This window comes from Sinocyclocheilus grahami, unplaced genomic scaffold (genome assembly GCF_001515645.1).
Source record: "Sinocyclocheilus grahami isolate Dianchi unplaced genomic scaffold, SAMN03320097.WGS_v1.1 scaffold548.1, whole genome shotgun sequence".
Taxonomy (NCBI): Eukaryota; Metazoa; Chordata; class Actinopteri; order Cypriniformes; family Cyprinidae; genus Sinocyclocheilus; species Sinocyclocheilus grahami.
This window is the reverse complement of record NW_015505727.1, coordinates 414854-433780: the sequence shown is the minus strand read 5'-3', so window position 1 is coordinate 433780 and position 18927 is coordinate 414854. Positions and strand designations below refer to the sequence as shown.

At 36.8% G+C, this 18927-nt stretch overlaps 2 protein-coding genes across 4 annotated transcripts in view; both read right to left on the bottom strand.

The window, feature by feature from the left end:
• The window catches only part of LOC107555867 (fatty acyl-CoA reductase 1-like), a 29195-nt gene extending 19269 nt beyond the window's left edge, over positions 1 to 9926 (bottom strand). Inside the window, exon 1 of the mRNA XM_016238784.1 lies at positions 9787 to 9926. The gene's annotated coding sequence lies outside the window, so the exon portion shown is untranslated. The remainder of the gene's footprint in view (positions 1 to 9786) is intronic.
• A 4998-nt stretch (positions 9927 to 14924) lies between these two features.
• cpsf6 (cleavage and polyadenylation specific factor 6) overlaps positions 14925 to 18927 on the bottom strand; it is a 36233-nt gene continuing 32230 nt past the window's right edge. For all 3 annotated transcript variants that reach the window (XM_016238817.1, XM_016238819.1, XM_016238820.1), the window contains one exon: positions 14925 to 15310. The gene's annotated coding sequence lies outside the window, so the exon portion shown is untranslated. The remainder of the gene's footprint in view (positions 15311 to 18927) is intronic.

Here is an 18927-nt window from a genome sequence, read left to right as displayed (position 1 = left end):
TATATGTAATTAACGTAAAACAATTTATTTTATATATTTTAAATACTAAATATTTAATAATTAATATGTAATACTACTATATTAATATTATTAAATATTACAATATTATATATAATATTAAATATGCAATATAGGCTTTATTAAATTTTTCCCTGCATAACTAAGAAAAATAATAAATATTCAATTTTTAACTACAGTTATGAGTATATCTAAAATGTATACATATCTTATAATCCTACAATCAATCAGTTTTCTCATTTTGTCTCTCATAGTTGAGGTATACCTATGATGAAAATTACAGGCCTCTCTCATCTTTTTAAGTGGGAGAACTTGCACAATTGGTGGCTGACTAAATACTTTTTTGCCCCACTGTATATATATAGTTTTGGAATAAGGGATTATTATATTATATTATATTAAATAGCTGATTATTATATAATTTTGTAGGAAACCGTAATACATCGTATTTTTCAGGATTCTTTGATGAACAGAAAGTTCAAAAGAACAGCATTTATTTGAAATAATCTTCTGTAACATTATAAATGTCTTTATTGTCACTTTTGATTATTTTAATGCATCCTTGATAAATAAAATTACTCATTTATTTAAAAAAAAAAAAAAGTTCCAGATAACAGTTTTGCACACTTCTGTGTTTTTACAGAGAAGTTGATGTTTTGAATAACAACTTCATCACATTTGTGGACCTCAGTTTGGAAAGTTGTAGAAGTAGATCAGTTCCTCCTAACGGTTTCTAAAGGTTTTCAGGTGTAAGGCGTGAGAGAGTCGCAGCAAACACAGCATCCTCTTTCCTGCTCGGATACAGCAGCTCTGATGCTCCAGACGCCTCGAGTTCACCCGGCTTTTGCATAAGGCACTATTCTGAAGAACTTTAGGCAAATGTGTATTTGGCAGCTTTCAATGTCACAGGGAGACTGAAAAGGAAATCGTTTACTACACATACTAAAGCATGTGTAACGCTCTCTATATAAATATTTTTAATATTTTAATAAATTCATATTTTAATATTTGTTAAATAATAAAAATATACATTTTAATACAAATAATATTAATATAATATTATAAATATACACAATTTAAAATAAATTAATCTATTAACATAAAATGAATTTGTTACTAAACATTTGTGGAATTTTGCTCAAATTCCTTGAATTGCAATACACTAAATTCATCTTCCTGTTATTCCAATACAACTCCTAGATGGGTGTGTGTGTGTGTGTGTGTGGCCGATTCCATTCAAATTCCACCTTGTGCATTTCAAAGGAAGCCAATTCTTCAATCCTGATGCGCGCACACACACACACACACACACAGAGTCCTCAGCAGGATTACCACCACCGAGAAAGCAAACAGGTGACCCGTGGACCCTTAACACACACATGAACCGGCTATAACTTACACGTCAACTACACCAGTGATTTATTATGCAGTGTCAGACACAAGCTATATTCCAGCTGCGATCTGATCCAGTCCTGATACAATACACCACAACAGAAGTCCGCTTTAATTTGGGCTTGGATTACAGGAAGTGTGGACGAGAGCAACATTATCTGCTTCAGCCTCGTTTTACCGAGGAATTTATCAATTAATTCTTTAAAAATCCTACAATGTGATTTTCTGGATTTTTTTTCTCATTTTGTCTCTCATAGTTGAGGTATACCTATGATGAAAATTACAGGCCTCTCTCATCTTTTTAAGTGGGAGAACTTGCACAATTGGTGGCTGACTAAATACTTTTTTGCCCCACTGTATATATATAGTTTTGGAATAAGGGATTATTATATTATATTATATTAAATAGCTGATTATTATATAATTTTGTAGGAAACCGTAATACATCGTATTTTTCAGGATTCTTTGATGAACAGAAAGTTCAAAAGAACAGCATTTATTTGAAATAATCTTCTGTAACATTATAAATGTCTTTATTGTCACTTTTGATTATTTTAATGCATCCTTGATAAATAAAATTACTCATTTATTTAAAAAAAAAAAAAAGTTCCAGATAACAGTTTTGCACACTTCTGTGTTTTTACAGAGAAGTTGATGTTTTGAATAACAACTTCATCACATTTGTGGACCTCAGTTTGGAAAGTTGTAGAAGTAGATCAGTTCCTCCTAACGGTTTCTAAAGGTTTTCAGGTGTAAGGCGTGAGAGAGTCGCAGCAAACACAGCATCCTCTTTCCTGCTCGGATACAGCAGCTCTGATGCTCCAGACGCCTCGAGTTCACCCGGCTTTTGCATAAGGCACTATTCTGAAGAACTTTAGGCAAATGTGTATTTGGCAGCTTTCAATGTCACAGGGAGACTGAAAAGGAAATCGTTTACTACACATACTAAAGCATGTGTAACGCTCTCTATATAAATATTTTTAATATTTTAATAAATTCATATTTTAATATTTGTTAAATAATAAAAATATACATTTTAATACAAATAATATTAATATAATATTATAAATATACACAATTTAAAATAAATTAATCTATTAACATAAAATGAATTTGTTACTAAACATTTGTGGAATTTTGCTCAAATTCCTTGAATTGCAATACACTAAATTCATCTTCCTGTTATTCCAATACAACTCCTAGATGGGTGTGTGTGTGTGTGTGTGTGGCCGATTCCATTCAAATTCCACCTTGTGCATTTCAAAGGAAGCCAATTCTTCAATCCTGATGCGCGCACACACACACACACACACACAGAGTCCTCAGCAGGATTACCACCACCGAGAAAGCAAACAGGTGACCCGTGGACCCTTAACACACACATGAACCGGCTATAACTTACACGTCAACTACACCAGTGATTTATTATGCAGTGTCAGACACAAGCTATATTCCAGCTGCGATCTGATCCAGTCCTGATACAATACACCACAACAGAAGTCCGCTTTAATTTGGGCTTGGATTACAGGAAGTGTGGACGAGAGCAACATTATCTGCTTCAGCCTCGCTTCCAAGAATGAAGAAACAAACACGATGCAACCCAACGAACAATCACTCTCACCCCTAAAAAAAAACATGAATCCCACAGGAAACGATCTACCCAAACAGGAAGAGGGTTTCAGATCTATTGAGATACTTCAACATTCAGAAGATTGGTTTCTCTGAAAGACGTTAATGCTCAGATGCATTAAACTGATCAAAAGTGACAGTAAAAGACATTTATACTGTCAAAAAAGATAATAAATGTTGTTTTTAAGCTTTTTTTTTTTAGACACAAATATGAAGCAGCACAACTGTTTTCAACACTGATAATAATTAGAAATGTTTCTTGAGCAGCAAATCAGCATATTATTATGATTTCTGAAGATCATGTGACACTGAAGACTGGAGTAATGATGCTGAAAATACAGCAATCAATTAAATTTGAACAGATATTCACATGGAAAACAGCTATTCTAAATCGTAATAATATTTCACAATTTTCCTGTATTTTTGATCAAATAAATGATGCTTTGATGAGCAATGGAGTGGAAGATAATGCATGATGCAAGAACAGGAGAAAACAAAGACGAGAGAAACTTGTGAAGGGGAAATAAATGCAAATGTCCCATGAACCTGCAGGGTCAGATCAGAGGATTTCACCAGTAGCCTAAAGTGATTCGTGACACCTGCTACTGACCTGAGATCATTTTCATTGCATTAGCATGTGTGTCTAAATATAGTGTATGCTGTATCACTTGCCATTTTTAAATATGGAAATGGTATGAATTTGTTTTAACACAATATGTTAACTCCGTGAACAATGAAAAAGCATCTTCGGTTTGAGAAAATGCCATTTTTGTCAATAAATCAATATTTAGGGTATTTTCGAATTCACTCGCCATACATTACATGTATATGATGACCTATAGCGAAAATTACAATTAAATTCATATAATATTCTTTTGTTTTATTTTTCTAAATGCCAAGAAAAAGTGGAGTTAAGAATATCAAAAAATACATTTGGACAAATCTTTTCAAAGTTTTACAAAGAACAAATCAATAGCAAAATGACTGACTGTTAGAATTGTAGAAATTTATCACGCTCCAGCATGTGACATCCTTTTGGAGGGAAACTGCAAGTAAGCAAAAAGCAGCAATGGATTTGATTGACTAAAGTCTGATATACATTTTTAGTAATACATTTCAACACAAACATATTCATTTTTCATAAGTTCAAGAGTTCAAAAGGTTCTGAGCTAATACTACTCATAGTAGGCATGTTGATTTACTGCCATTAGTCACATTACAGACATTGAGTGTGTGTGTGTGTGTGTTCATTGATTTGCTCTACATCAGCTGAACATCCTCTGAGAGCACTGAGAGCAGATTGCTAACAACATCATTAGCTAATGCATCACTCACTGCTCCATGTACATGAAGAGATGGCCAATAGTGGCATCTCATTAGAACAACACGCTTTAAACTCAAGCGCAATAAATCCACTATTATCAGAGGGGTTCGCTCTTACTGACGGTCATATTCCAGCTGATTTACTGCCCAGAACTCTTTAGCAACCGCACAGCAACGACCCACAATGGGTGGCTTACCCACAAACACTTGCAGTTTCTTCAGAAAATGTAAAAATGTCTTCATGCTTTAATCTTGAAGTATGTAAAATGTTGTTTTCGTGCATTAAAGAATGTAAAATGTATCCTAATTTATGTAAAATTATGTTTTTGTGCACTAATTAACATGTAAAATGATGTTTTCGTGCATTAAAGTATGTCAAATGTTATTGTGCATTAATCAAAGTATTTAAAGTCCCCATGAAATCAAAATTAAAGTTTTTTGGGTGTTAGTATCAATATGTTAGTCTTAAGGTTATCTATAAGGCAGTGTGCTCCAAAACAGTGACAAAATTCGCATTTATAAGATATAAGCATTCAAAGCTTGCAGTTTGTCACTTTGTCGATTTTTTTGACGTCACATCGTACTTCATCTTCTCATCAAATCTTCTGACCAATCAAATGCTCTCTAGAATCCGAAGCGCCCGCCCCCTACACTATAAATAGACGCTGAAGCTGCGGCTAAGATCGGTCGCTTGTTCACAGTGTAGTATTTCCTGTACGGTGAATTGTTCGAAGTGCACAATGTAGGTGATAGGGAACGACTCAGACAGTGTAAATATGCTTTCGATTGGTGCAAATGAGGTCTGGTTTCACATTGTTTCACACGAACCACTGCAGCGCACACAGTCTGATCCAGACTTTGGCTCCGGTCTAGAGACGCGATCGCACGGAGCGGATCATATGCGCGAGTCGGCATGTATTAAAAACTTTTACAACTACACAGCCTCAGCATGATTAGGATAACTATTTTATTTTACTAAGAGTTTCATATTGAATCTATGGGGTAATCTATTAGACCGTGGCTGTCAAATACGGCTTTACCGAGCTCAACGGCTCTGGCCCGAGCAGATATAAACTAAAAGCAATTGGCTATTTTAAAAAGGGGGCGGGGCTGCTTGATATGTCCCGCCCTCTCTTCCTGTTTCAGTTGAAATTACATCACCATATAGAATAATGCTGCGTGTTTCAAGGCACTTCAGGGGACCTTTAAAATATTTTCGTGCATTATGTAAAATGTGGACTAATAAGTCTGTAAAATGTTGCTTTCATGCACTAAACTTAAAGTATGTCAAATGTTTGTGCACTAAAAATGTTGTTTTTGTACACTAATCAGTAAGTAGGCTACTAATGTAGTTTTCGTGGACTAATCTTAAAGTACGCTTTGGAACGGTCCTAAGGAAATTGTCCAACATCCGTGGCCTCACCCAACCACTGTGAACAGATCCACATCAGAGAATGCAGCGCTTCAAGAAGCCTCCAGACATGAAAGTCAAACACACTCGCCTGAGGCTACAGACGAACATTTGACTTACAAACGCACTGCCACGTCCTGAGGTTACTGTAAATCACGCGTTCTTAGAAATCAGCAGAGTCAAAATCATTCAATCCTAAAGCATTTATTGTGTTACATGAAAACATGCACATTCATCACTTTTACTAAGTAACAGTTTTCTGCAAGAAACTGAGGCGTAGCTATGCGGTATATGGGACACTCACAGAAATATCTTGCTTTGCTAAGCATAAAAATAAAGACATCAACCAATGACATCTGTCATTTTATTTTATTTTTTTAATTATGTGACATACATCTGTTTTTATGACAATTAGTTGTGGTGTCAAAATATCCCTGACAGTTATTGTTAAACTAAGGTTATAATTAAAATGACAACAAAACCTACTCATCAGGCATTTTATTAGCTTTGTACTTTAAGCGTTTTGACTTGTGATTTTATCCTCATGACATGTATAATAAAGCAGGTGAAAAATCCCATAAACTTACACTGAAGCAGGGATTGAACGTCTCAACACTTCAGAAAAAGTAAACATTTAGCTGAATGAAACGAATGACTGAATGACTATTTTCTATAAATCAATCAATCATTCACCTGTTTAATAGGGCAGCAGCCGAGTGTTTCTGTCAGACGTGGTTCCGGCTAATTAGGCCTGTAGTATAAATAGCAGTTCCAAGTCACATTAATTATAGCCCAGTCCAGAGGGAAATACACAGTTAAAATGACTACAAACTCTATTATGAGTAAAAAGAGAACAGGAGAACTGTGCAATGGAAATATAGAAGCTGCCGCATGAGCGCGATGATAAAACTAGGGCTGGATTTACATCCTCAGCTCATAACTACAGGCCGTCCAGGTTTGCATTTACTGAAGCAACTAAATATTAGTGTTATTTAAGTATCATGTAAATTCTATTAAAGTTTTTATTCATATTTTTCGTTTTGGATCCTTTTTTTATTAGTCTTTTTTAAATATCTCAATATAGTTTTTATTTGTTTTAAATGTCGTTTTATTTTTTTGTTATTTTGAATCATTTAAATACTTTTATAGTTTTTATTAATAATTGTAATTAGTTTTCATTTTAGATTGCATTTTTATTTTTAGTTCAAGGGAATTTGTTGTGTGGTTTTGTTATTTTTAATCTCCATATACTAGAGTTATTTTTTCAGTTTTAGTTACTTTAACTGAAATTATAAATAAAAAATAAACATGAAAACCGTTGCCTTGGCAACTAGCAAAAATAAAATAAAGTTTATTTTTTTAGATATAGTTATATTATTTTAGGTTCATTTTAGTTTTAGTTAACTAATAACCCGGTTGAAGTATTATTTAAATAGTTTGTATTCATATTTTGAATTATTCTTTATTTTGAATTTTTATTTAATTTTTTAGTATTTTTAGTTTTAGTTCCATACATTTTTATTTCAGTTTTTTTGCTGAATCAAGTTAAGCTAAATGAAAATGGAGAAATGTTGCCTCGAGAAGTACCTGGGAAAAAAAGAATTATATATACATATATATTTCTATTTCATTTCAGTTATGAGTTTAGTTTTAATTACCAACTAAAATAACCCTGGTGTTCATTCAAGTATTATTATTATTACTATTTTAGTTTTGTTTTTATTTAAGTTTTTTAAAATATATATTTTAATTCAGTTATCATTTCATGGTTTTAGTTTGACTTAATTACCTAAAATAACCCTGGTTCAAGCTCAGATTTGAGTCTTTGGTTCGGTGTAAATGAAAAGCTATGAATGACCATCTTCACAGTGTAGATGCGAGATTTCAGCCTGTTTTAACAGCGAATGCTGCAGATTCATGTGTGTAAATACACGGCTCCTCCATTCGCTCTCAGTGTGACCCAAGAAGGCCTGCTGATCATCAAACCAGCGCTAATCTCAACATCCTCGCCTTCAGCTCTCGTACTGATCCCGCACTGTCGGAGTGTGATCGGATGGAGTGCACGGATCAAACTAAAGGTCACACGTAGCTCAGTTCATCAACAAACAAGTGCATCAGTACCAGGCCTAGTTTAAAAACTCCCTCCATGCAGCACTGATTGTAAGAAACTGGCTCAAAAATGCCACGAGCAACAGGCAGATTGCATAAACACGGCTCACTATCTGTCTGCAGATGGCCCTGTCTGACTGTCTGTCTGTCTGTCTGTCTCCGGCAGTATCAGTGTCAAGGTCCAGCCATTACATTTAGATCTGTAAGGTTGCAAAGTGTTATGCACATGCTGTGACCGTATGAACCTGCTGGCATGTCTCTACTGTACTTCAGCTCTATATATGTGAGAGAGTATAATGTTGAATATTGAACCGTCTCTGTTTAAAGCTGCTACTGCTGCAAATGTACCTTGAGGCATCAACTAATGCATGATAAATTACTAGTGTAATTTACTGTACATTAACCTCTGACAAAACCTTTCAAAAACATGTCCACCCCGAAGCCCTAGTTAACAGGGAATGTTCTCAGAACGCTCTACATTAATACAATGTTCAAACCATTAGCACAAAAACATTTAGCAACATTTCCCCCCCTGAAACATTGGCTGGATGTTCATCTAAAGTTTTTAAAATGTTCCCGCTTGTTTCAGTTGCTACTCGTCACCTATACGACCACCGGGACAAGACCACAGGAACCAGATGAGTCCTCTGCACAGTCTGACTTTGCTGCAGCCTAGAATTAAGCTGCTGGTTTCGTCTGGCCAGAGGAGAACGGAACACTATTTCCATTTTTAATACTGTAAAGCTGCTTTTTTTGTGTCACAATCGGCATTGTAATAAGCCAGAAATAAATAATGGTGACTTGACTTCAGAAGAATGTTCAGAGAACTTTCAAAAGTAACATTTCTATAATGTTCACAGAATGTTCTCGCAAGGTTATGAACAAACGTTCTTCCAGTAACGTTAAAAGAACATTTGTTCAAAGTTAACGTTCTCAAAACCGAACTATTTTTCCTGGGTTTTTTTGGTAAATGTTGCTACTTGTTTCAGAATATTCAGAACACATGTAAAAGTAGCTAATATTCCCATAATGCTTGCAAAATAATACAACAGAATATTCCCTAAACGCTCAAATGATCAAGATAAAAACACGTTTTGAAATAACGTTTGTATAACTTTATGGGAATGTTATGAAAACGTTCTTAGAACATATTTTGTTAACTGGGACTAATAAACTAAAATGATTGTTTGCCAATGTAACGATTAAGCACATTTGAGAAAAGCGGCTTTTCTTTGGATTCGGAGATGAAACGCAACCCGGAAAGGACTGACGCTCAAGCGCAACAATGTAGCAAGACAGAATGACTCGATCGCGCCACAGCTCAACACTTCAAGCATGTGTGCTACACTGGAACATTTGAACAGAAGCTCCGGCGCTCTCTGCTTCACCCGCCGCGCAGCGAGCGCTTGAACGCTGATGTGACATCAAGCACAGTAAGAAACAAGACGACGACGCGTCGCGAGCCGCTGCCGCGCACACAGAACGCGTGCGGGTGTTTAAAATCATCTCAAACTACACGCTTCGACGTTCAAAGCTGTACTTCTTAACACACCATCTTAAAACGCAGCGGTGAAAGACGCCAGTATGACGCACCGCGAATGGAACGCAACGAAAACGCGTCCTCCTGTAGGCTATACAGGAGGTTTGAGCGCTGCTCCGGGTCGATAGGCAGATTTTACACGCTTCACTCTCCAAGAATCCAGATCCGAAACACCCTCGATCGGGTTTCAAAGCACACGTGAACGCATCCAGACCGTCATGATTAAACACGCTGAGCACATTCTCTTCCTCAAGGATGCGTCAACACACCGCGACGCGTTTTCTCTTATAACGGTACATCCGGGATTAAAGGTGAAGGTACATTTAGTTCCTAAAGCAGAAGAAAGCATTATATCTCGCCTTACCTTGCTCATGAATCCCCGAGCCGCAGCAGCGCGTCCCTCTCTCTAGCGTGCTCCACAGAGCTGCAGTGAACGCGCCTCTAGCGCAGCGCTGATGGAGACACGAGTGTGTGTGTGTGTGTGTGAGAGAGAGAGAGAGAGTGTATGTGTGTGAGAGAGAGAGAGAGAGAGAGAGAGTGTGTGTGTGTGAGAGAGAGAGAGAGAGTGTGTGTGTGAGAGAGAGAGAGAGAGAGAGAGAGAGAGTGTGTGTGTGTGAGAGAGAGAGAGAGAGTGTGTGTGTGAGAGAGAGAGAGAGAGAGAGAGAGAGAGTGTGTGTGTGTGAGAGAGAGAGAGAGAGTGTGTGTGTGAGAGAGAGAGAGAGAGAGAGAGAGAGAGTGTGTGTGTGTGAGAGAGAGAGAGAGAGTGTGTGTGTGAGAGAGAGAGAGAGAGAGAGAGAGAGAGTGTGTGTGTGTGAGAGAGAGAGAGAGAGTGTGTGTGTGAGAGAGAGAGAGAGAGAGAGAGAGAGAGTGTGTGTGTGTGAGAGAGAGAGAGAGAGTGTGTGTGTGAGAGAGAGAGAGAGAGAGAGAGAGAGAGTGTGTGTGTGTGAGAGAGAGAGAGAGAGTGTGTGTGTGAGAGAGAGAGAGAGAGAGAGAGAGAGAGTGTGTGTGTGTGAGAGAGAGAGAGAGAGTGTGTGTGTGAGAGAGAGAGAGAGAGAGAGAGAGAGAGTGTGTGTGTGTGAGAGAGAGAGAGAGAGTGTGTGTGTGAGAGAGAGAGAGAGAGAGAGAGAGAGAGTGTGTGTGTGTGAGAGAGAGAGAGAGAGTGTGTGTGTGAGAGAGAGAGAGAGAGAGAGAGAGAGAGTGTGTGTGTGTGAGAGAGAGAGAGAGAGTGTGTGTGTGAGAGAGAGAGAGAGAGAGAGAGAGAGAGTGTGTGTGTGTGAGAGAGAGAGAGAGAGTGTGTGTGTGAGAGAGAGAGAGAGAGAGAGAGAGAGAGTGTGTGTGTGTGTGTGAGAGAGAGAGAGAGAGAACTGGGTGTGACTCCACACAGAACCACTCAATACACTTTCTACACGAAAACGAAAAGTGTTTAGCTTTGCACTTCCTCATTCAGGACTGATCGGTATTAAATGGTTTTCTATTGGAAACCACCGCGTGAATAAATTCTATAGGTTTTACAGAAGACGTATTGAAGGGTTAGACAGACCTAATGCAGTGATGGATGCCTAGGTTAAATAATTGATATACATCAAGTACTCAACAGCACACTTGAGTATTATTATTCCTCGCATAACTAGCTTGTCTATTAATAATTTGTTCAAACTGTTTGAGGATTTGTGATTTACCTCTCTAGGAAATATTGTGTCTGCCCTTAAGACGATACATTTGCACTTGCAAACCTAAAATGTTAGTATTTTTGAATGTTCTCTGAACATCCAGTTTTTGAAATCTATTAAAAACTCTTCTTAAAGAAAGATTTCATTTGATGTTTTGCAAAGGTATTGGGAACGTTCCAAAACAAGCAGCTACATTAAAAAACAACAACACTTGAATGTTCATCCAACTAAACACTCTCAGAAAAAAAAGTTCTAGAAACGACACGTTTTTGTGCTAACGTTATTCAAGACAAGATACTGTTCCCGTAAGAACATGACTTCATCACTTTGAGAGAAAGTTGCGAAAGCATTATCTCTTAGCAGTGAAGTTACTGAGCATGGTAAAGTATCATAAAAATCATTCATGCAGCGCAATGATTAACAGATACTGTGTAATGGTGTAACGTACAGTATTTTGATCTGATCTGAAAACTGTCTGCTGCCTGGATGTTGTAGTTGTCTGCAAGCCAAACAATCTGAGATAAAGTAAGAACTGGAATAGCACATTATGCAAAAGACCTGTATGCTAATCATAGTGGGATTCCAAACAGCATGACGGAAAACAAGCTGGATAGGTGAGGACACGACGCTTTTAAAAAAACACGTTATTGAGCTACTGACAAAGTTGACTGAATTGTTTCTGTGGGGCCACAAGACGACATAAACTGACCATTCAGTTAATAGAACACAAATACTGGCGCTATTATTCAATAAGATGTGATTTGAGCTATTATCTATTAATGCAGAATCATGTTTAGAAAATAAAGCTAACTAAATGTAAAGCTACCAACTGGCTTCCTCCAGTCTTTATGTTAGAAACCGTTCTGGCAAGGTTCTCTCAATGTTCCAGTAATGTTGTTTGTTCAATGTTATCTGGTCTTTAACAATGATTTTAAGCACGTTAACATTATTTACACATTTTTCAAGACTTTTTTTTATGGAACCTTTTAGTTAGAACATTCTGATTTTAGAACCTTCACAAGTAACATACCCATGTTTGCAAAATTACGAAATGGAACGTTACTGTAACATTCACATAACCAAGATTCATATATTTATTTTAAAAAAAGCATTCTTAGAACATTTTGTCAGCTGGAAAGGTTCGTCAGCGCAGTCACTGGGTGCTTCAGAATGAGGGCGTTTAATTGCAGATGATCTTTTGAGGAACACGCCTGCGCTGTTACTTTAAATAAGCACACTTGCTGACCTCCATACTAGTACAGACCTGTTACTGCAGGCCCAGCAGTGGGTCCTACCTGGGAATATATAGAGCTTCATGTTAGTGTAGTGTCTGTAGGTCTGCACATCAGCGTGTAATGAACTAAATGAGCAAATGTTAGTCAAAGTGCTTAAACCGCAAGGATGGACACCTGTTTATGTGCATGTACTCAAGGTGTAATTGTAGCAGACACATGTTCTTAGTAACAATGTTCACACCCATATTTTCATTACACCCTCAGGATTACTTCCCTAAACCATCCCACTCACGATCGGAAAGAATACAAAGTTTAAACCTGTTTGAAGTGGCTTCAGTATGAAAAATGGATCACATCTAAAGTGTTTTGAAAAGAAAATAAATACCTAAATAAAGTGGTTTGCGCTGTCTAGTTGTATACCTGACCCATATCCAGGGATCAGATTTCATTCAAACATTTCAACAATTCAGAACAAGCCAAGGCACTCAGTTCAGAAAAAAAAAAAAACACGACCTCTGCTGGTCAAATGTGTAATTGCAAGTACTTTTAGAGGGTTTCAATGGCGCCCTCATGCGGCCAATCAGATCGGATAAATACAGTACGTCATTCGCTTCACTCACATTATATTGCAATCGCTTATTAAATCGAATTTGCCTGCCTGGAAACTTCTTATAATTACTGGAAGCAATCTCTATTCTACACTAAAATTCCTATTGGACAAACATTTAAAATAGTTACAAGCATTAGAATTATAATTTCTGCATCTGTGGGACTTTATATTCTCAACTACAAACAGAAAATGTGTACAGGACAACAAAACAAAAGACAAATCTAGTGTGAAAAAAATTTATTGATTGGCAAAAATATTCTGTAAAAGTAAACCTGAATAAATTACGTCAGGTAGACCACATCAATCATGAATAATTGTGTGGACTCCACTGCATCAAAGGTCAACGTACAATTTAGGAAATGCATCCGAGAAGGTCAGGCAACAGCAAGACTCGAATAAACTTGAGCTGTAAACAAGCTGCAATGCTCTGGGCTACAAAAACACAAAACGCACAAGTGTACAAATTTCTATAAGATTTGAAAGGCAAAACGGACTTACCTCTCAGTCCAGATGTTGAGGAACATGAACCCACAATGTGGACGTCTGTCCACTTCACTAGCAGAGGATGTAGTTTCAAGATCCACTAGAATTACTCATTGAACTTGCTCTAATTACAGTGATAAACCACCAAATACACCAACAAAGGGCCACAGGCGAGTAACTGAGTTTACATGAACCTTAATCTTTCATTCAAACAGATGCAAAGTGACCAATGCATAGGTCACGTCACGTGTCGTGTCAAATACCCAGAAGTACATCTCTCAACTGTCTTCAAAGTCTCAAAATAAAGTGTATGAATATTTACAGTAAGCAGAGATAACCTTGCAGACTTGCATGTGGAAACAGCTGCCATAAGCAGTCTACATAATGAAAATTGGAAACGCTGTACAACGAAATGGTTGAACAAATTTGCATGAACGCTTAAAGGAATAGTGATCTGAAAATGAAAATTTGCTTAATTTACTCGCCCTCAGGCTACACAAAATGTAGAACTGTTTGTTTCTTCATCAGATTTGGAGCAATGTAGCATTCCATCACTTGCTCACCAAGGGAACCACTGCAGTGAATGGGTGCCGTCAGAAAGAGACTTCAAACAGCTGATAAAAACATCACAATAATCCACTCCACTCAAGTCCATCAATTAACATTGTGTGAAGACAAAAGCTGTATGTTTGTAAGAAACAAAATGATTTTTATCAGCTGTTTGGACTCTCATTCTGACAGCACCCATTTACTGCAGATGGTTCATTGGTGAGACAATGATGCTAAAATTCTCCAAATCTGATGAAGAAACAAACTCATCTACATCTTTGATAGCTTGAAGGTGGGTACATTCAGCAAGTTTTCATTTTTGGGTGAACTATTCCTTTAAATTCTAAATCTAGCAGAACCAAACATAAGAGACCTTTTGAGAGACAAATTACAGTAAATCCTACATATACACACACACACACACTTTGAGATTAGATGTATACACAAAGCAATGCACACAATCTGCAGCAGGGATGTCAGATAGACATTACAAATGCAGAATATTTTGCACTATCATTTACTAACCATAAACGATTCATTATTTTGACTCAAAAACAAAATTGAGCATGTTTCATAGATTTGAATAGTATAGCTCCAATCACAATCAAGAAAACCAATGAAAAGTTATGGAAAATTTAACCTTGCAGGAACTGCCAATCGATTTGGAATATGAACAGGAATTAACAGATACTACACAAATTAATCCATATTGTATTGAACCTCTTAAAATTAAGTAAAATTAAATGGAAAAGGCACAATGGCACAGTTTTTATAGAAAGTAAAGACGTCAAAAAACCTGAAATGTGGTTCTTAAACCAATTATCCTGATGTCTAAGTAGGAAAAGTTTTAGAAATAGCAATTCTGAACAAATAAAAAGCAATGGCTGGCTAAATGTTTAACCCAGTAACCTAAACTAGCACATCAAGTATGAACAAGCAACAAGTACACACTTTATTACAACACATTCTATTTAATAATCAAGGCAAAAGACACTTACAAACATTATATGGACGAGGGAAAAAGGGAAGAAACATGAAACCAAAAAAAAGAGAGGATCCTATAAAAACAAATCTAGCTAACTGACAATTTACAACATTATAGCAGTGGGAAACTCGAACAAGCAGGCAAACAATTATTTTGCTGAACTGACTTTAGCACACAGCTACTTCCAAATAAAAGTAACAAATAAAAAAAGCTGTCGGGAATTAAGAGTGAGTATATAATATTTTACAGAACTCTACTTTAGCTCTGCAGAGTGTGTCCGGAGTCCGGCGCTCTCCGTGACGCTGTCGGATGAATCCACGTTGCTTCTGACGTCTCTCCTCCTCTCTTGCGTTCAGCTGAAAGGTGTCAAAACGAAGGTGGCAGTTTGTTTTGGGGCACAGAACCCAGAAACACACACAGCTGCTTTTCCCCTCTACATCTACACACGCTCAGACTGTCCCAGACATACACACACATGCAATTTTCAACAGCATCAAACTAAGGGGCATATTGTTGCGTTACGACTACTGTAATAGTCTAAAGCAATATTTAAAATGTAGTAGTTTCACAAAAGCACAGAATTTGGTAAAGGTTAGGGATGTAACGATTAACCGCGAGCCTGTTGAAAATCGATTAAAATATGTGACTATTCAAATCGGTTGAGATGCTAAACAAATCACGATTCAATTAGGTGTAGGAGTTTATATGAATGCATGTCTGAGGAGAACTTACTGTCTTTAGAAAAGTTTAGATGGCATTTTTTTTCTTTTCATCTTGCCTCTGTATAATTCAAATTTAAAGTTCATAAGTGCAGCGCTGCTTTGTTTACAGCGGAAACCAGGAAACGCTTTAAGTGCCACCTGCTGGCAGAGAATGAATCTGCATCTCGTTCAGCTCATCTGCTGTTTCATGCAGATATTTTTATTTATAGTTTCACAAAACTGAAGTCAAACCATTCTGTTTTTGCTTCAAAATTCTGAATTATACAACCTAATTTAGATTAAAAACTGCTCATGTTGCATGTATGTTTTGGATCATGATTAAAATGCAGTGGTTGCCTCTAATTTTAAATGGAAAGAGCACAGACAAAGCCTTATTTTGTTTATGTGAAGAGATTTCTTTTATTTGTGTTATTTATTTTATTTGGGGCTTGTTTTAAAATTTCAATTTAGTTTTGTTATTTACATTTACATTATATTTATAGGGGGGTACAATGCAGTTTCATGCATTCAGAGATGTTTACACTGTTAAAGAGTTGGATTATCATGCTAAGCATGGACAGTTTCAAAAAACAATTTGGACGTATGACAGCGTATTTCTGTGCCAAAAATCTTACTTCTGGGTTCGTACAAGTTTGAGAATTTTTTCCAATCGTGGCTCTTCATGACATAGACGAGGGTGGAACTCCTTATTATGGGCATTTCTCCCGGAAGAACGCGCCCGCATCGACCAGAGCGAGATCGCGATTCATCCGGCTGCAGCGCTGCACGGGATTCGCTCGGGATGAATATCATCAACCTTAAGTGTGTTTTTGGTTGTAAGGGAAGGATAGCATTGTTCAGCTTCCTAAAGAACCCAGCGTTATGTAGACAGTGGATACGGTTTGTTTTTCCGGGGCAGCAACAGAGTTTCACAAGTGTGTTTGTTGACGAACGTTTTATAAACAAGGCCCAGTTCGACGCTTGATTTGCACACCGTTTGATACTGAAAGATGGAGCAGTCCCAGCTATAAAAGATCCCGGTCACGATTCAGAACTGCAGACGGTAAGTGAAACGGCATCAAATGTCTGTTTTGTTGGCATTCAGCGCCCAAGTGCTCATCACTCTTTAGCTCCGCCCACGGCACACCTCCAGGAGCTCGGCTTTTTCCAGAGAGAATCGTAAAGCTGTATCTTTCTTTTATAAATATGATAAAACTAAAGACTTTTTGGAGATATGAAGGATGCAGTACTACTCTATAGGTACTCAAGATTAACATGAGATTGGGTGAAACTCTGTTATGCCCCCTTTAAATTGTCATTTAGCAGATGCTTTTATCCAAAGTGACTTACAAACGAACACAATAGAAGCAATCAAAACCAACAAAAGAGCAATAAAAAGCAAGTGCTATATTAGTATATTATAGTGTTATATTTCAATTTCACAAAGAAACGTGCAGCATTTTGTCCAAGCAATAATAAAAGGACACATTTAATTTGTCTTAAATATCATTTTGTTAAAATCGTGAATCGAATTGCGAGTTGAGTGAATCGTTACATCCCTGGTAAAGGTACAACATTAACTGCAGTCAATAACAAACACTGTACTTGAAACAAGCCCCTGGATTCAGAGTATAAATACAGAGTGAAGAGACGACAATCATAAAGACATTGGCATGCACAACTATGAAACACTGCAACACAACTCAGCAAATCCGTCATTTTCACTCTGATGGACATTACTTAAAGGAATAGTTCAACCAGGAATGAAAGTTTGCAGAATTTGACATCCTAGATGTAGATGAGTTCGTTTCTTAATCAGATTTGGAGAAATGTAGCATTCGATCACTTATTCACCAATGGATGCTCTGCAGTGAATGGGTGCCGTCAGAATGAGAGTCCAAACAGCTGATAAAAACATCACAATAATCCACACCACTCCAGTCCATCAGTTAACATCTTGTGAAACGAAAACAATTCCATGGTAAAGAATTTTCACTTCAAACAAGTTCTCTATCTGAAATATTGCTTCCTCCAAAGAAAAACTCAGGAATTCTCAGGAGAGAAATAAGCACAGATCAAGCCATGCTTACCAGTGAAAATGGTCCAAAAAAGTGCCAAACAAATATGTAGGTGGATTTTGATGAGAGGACGGTAGCAGATGGACCTTTTCACTAGAGGAAGCGTTATTATGGACTCATAGTTTAGCTGTTAAAATAAGGAAGCAACAGTTTGAAGTTACAAAAACATCTTAATGATAGATTTGTTTATGAACACAGCTTTTGGCTTCACAAAATATTAACTAATGAACTGGAGTGGTGTGGGTTACTTGTGGATTATTGTGATGTTTTTATCAGCTGTTTGGACTCTTATTCTGACAGCACCCATTCACTGCAAGGATCCATTGGTGAGCAAGTGATGCTACATTGCTCCAAATCTGATGGAAGAAAAACTCATCTACATCCTGGATGGCTTAAGTGAACACATTTTCAGCAAATTTTCATTTTTGGATGAACTATTTCTTTAAAATCATCATTAGCAATTAATCTTGTCTGATGTCTATTATTCGTCTATGACAATGATAAAATTTATAGTATTCAAATGCACAATACCCCACATCAAAACTGTAATTCATACGAGTTGACCAATTGGCAAAATATGCATTTGTAGAGTCATATGAAAATATATGGCTTTTAGTCCCATTGAGAAATCAATCAACCAAAACAAATCAGCATCTGTACTACCAACACGAGATTTGAAATACATTTGGTAGTGTAGTGTTGTAATTTTAAAAGTACATTTTAGCCAAAAAGCTCCATAAAACAAAAGGATACAGGTTTGGAACAAGATGAGGATAAAAAAAAGGAAAATTTAATATTGAGGATGAAAAACTGCTATTCCACTGCAATGAAGTACAGAAAAAGTGCATGCATGAGCTGGATCTGTAGAACATGAGGTTATGCACATATGCAATTTAAATTGCATAAAAATCCCTATGAGATGATACTGGTTGACATTATTTTGGTTGATTGGTTTGTCTCAATGTATAACATGTATAATCTCTTATGGCTTCTTTTGCTTGCTGCACAAAATCAATTTCACAGGTAAAATCAATTATATAAGCAGATGTGATCTACTTCAAATCACTTAGTGCTCATTCTTCATATCTATATCTAATGGAACACCACATCTAAAAGGTGTCAAAATAACATTCAAATTTCACATCTGCAAAAATGCTTCGATCATGGGCAATAAGTCCACATGGTAAACTGCCA